We start from the raw sequence: 2,447 nt of genomic DNA, 5'->3' as shown, positions 1-2,447 counted from the left end.
TATAATAATGGTGATATGCAAAAATGTAAACTCATTGTACCTTCAACCTCATTTAATAATGAATTCTAATCAATTGAATCTGGGAGATTATAGCTTAAAATCAACTTAAGTATTTCAACTAAAATCGTATCAAAATTCGCACCATACAAACTTGGCTCTAACTTGAATTCGAGTTAAACCTCAATCACATGGTTATATGCAGAGTATCAAACATATTAATTTAAATAAAAAACAACAAAAGATTCATTATAACTTATAACAACTTGATTTGTAGATTGAGATATCACTTAAATATTGGGCAAAAAACTATTTGAAATAATATATTAAACTATTTTAACCATTTGAAGTAGAAATATATTATTCCAAGAAAAACCAATACATGTATTAAACTTCGTAACATATACTTAGGAACATAAAGGCCAACATATGATAAATCCTTGTTAAAAATGAATAAACTTATCGTGCACTACATAATAATATTAATCAAATTTACCATCATTTAAAAAAAATAGCATTAACATCATGCACCCACTTTGATTAAGGAACTGGTGCATTGATGTTAGATTCAATTTATATATTAATAGAGAAAATGACATGATTTTGAGAGAAACAACCGCAAAATTAAATAAAAATAATAACATTTTTAAGAGTTGAGATATAATTGAGTGATCAAATAGTCAAAATTACTTAAAAATTGTCGTCTTTTGATTAGAGTCCAAACTTACAAACACGAAGCTCTAAGGAAGCAATTAATATTTTTCAAACATCCATGCCCAAAAGTTTGAGATGGAGTTCAAACTCTTCAATCTTCCAACATCCTAATGTCTTCACTGTCTACCTACAGTTTCTCTACATTGGAATTTTGGATATTAGTTACTTGCATTTAAAATTAATAGAAAAAGAAATACTAACTCATGGATTTTTTTGGAATAAATAATGAAGGAGCAAAGCAAGTAAAACATACCGTGTAACAGTGTTTAATATGAAAAAGAACTTCTCATGGGCATTTTATCAAACACCTAGAGGGCAACATCAAATTCAAGTTTTCTATCACCAAATCTTAGGTTTCTGTAATAACCCAACAAAGATTCTAGGAACGAAACCCAAACACACTTTCAAAAGTTAGTAATTGACATTAAATATACCAAGCAGAGAAGGAAGGGCATATTAGGAAATATCATATTTTGGTTAGATTTTGGATGATATAGAACTTCAAATATAAACCGATGTTATCATCTTTTATAAGAAAAAAAGAATGAATATCCATGAATATGTATCATTTGCATTCATGAAATTAGAATTACAATTAAAAATTTACCTCAATGGAAAGGGCTGGTAAATATGCTGTACATGACACTTGTATCTTTCAGCGTCTTATTGACTGCACATAATAATTTCTAAAATTCATTCATGGAACAATCGAATTGGGTTATAAAATAAGCCTAAAATCATCGGTTTCAACTGTAATAAATATGATGCAAAATTGTACATTATTTTGGCATTTTCTGGATTGCTAATAGCCATGAATAATAACCAATCATATGGCGATTGAAAACATAATACAATCAGAGATATAACCTATGTAGACATTACATCGAACACCTTTAGGGCATTCAATAATTGATATTCCATTCTTTCTCAAAAGCTTTCAATTACCAGTATATCCTTTAAGTAAGACCATGTTTTAAAGATGAGTGTGTATATAGTAGAGAGAGAGAAAAAAAAAAAAAAAAAAAAAAAAAAAAAAAAAAAAAAGAGAGAAAGCACACACCATCTTCATCGGATCCAACAGAGGCAAAGATAAAAATTAGTGAATGCAAATGGTTGATCGAGAAAATGAAGCTATTGGGTTTCCATGGATGTAAATAAATATAATAATTAAGAATATATGTCTTGTTGATTTTGCAAATATATAGGATCGTCTGTGCACAAATTACAATATTAAACTTGGGGAGGATTTGAATTTTTCAAATATATTACCTGTAAGAAGAGTACCGATTGAATCATTGAATGATAGGCTTCGTCGACAGAGAAGGAATGGCTGGTGTCGTGTTGCAATGGGGGAGCCGAATTAGGGTTAACGAGTCTCAGTCGATATACACTGTTGCTGAGTTGACCATCCGTTATACCCACCACATATGCCACATCAGCACCACATTCCATTACAACTAACATGGGATACTTACCACTAACACACGACTCCACATCATTATTTTTATTATTTTTTTAATTCAAAAATACAATAAAATAACTTTTTTTTAATTCAAAAATACAATAACATTACTTTTTTTTTAATCCAAAAATTAAAATAAAATTACAATTTTTAAAAGTAAAAAGCATTTATTTTTTTAAAACTATTTTTTCATTAATTATAAAAATAAAATAACAATTTTAAACTACATTACTTAGTTAATCTAGAAAACAAACATTACATTAATAAGAAAACG

General features: G+C 28.2%; 1 long non-coding RNA gene across 1 annotated transcript; it reads right to left on the bottom strand.

The window, feature by feature from the left end:
* Positions 1-621: 621 nt before the first annotated feature.
* Positions 622-2,090, bottom strand: LOC145070810 (uncharacterized). The gene is made up of 3 exons (XR_013690081.1): positions 1,981-2,090; positions 965-1,381; positions 622-849 (listed from the first exon to the last, which is right to left on the bottom strand). It is a non-coding gene; the product is annotated as an uncharacterized LOC145070810 (long non-coding RNA).
* Between the last annotated feature and the right edge of the window lie 357 nt (positions 2,091-2,447).

The sequence above is a fragment of the Lactuca serriola genome, chromosome 8, assembly GCF_051521515.1.
Source record: "Lactuca serriola cultivar US96UC23 chromosome 8, Lser_US96UC23_V15, whole genome shotgun sequence".
Taxonomy (NCBI): Eukaryota; Viridiplantae; Streptophyta; class Magnoliopsida; order Asterales; family Asteraceae; genus Lactuca; species Lactuca serriola.
Note: the sequence above shows the minus strand (reverse complement) of the source record. Positions and strands in the feature narration are given on the sequence as shown.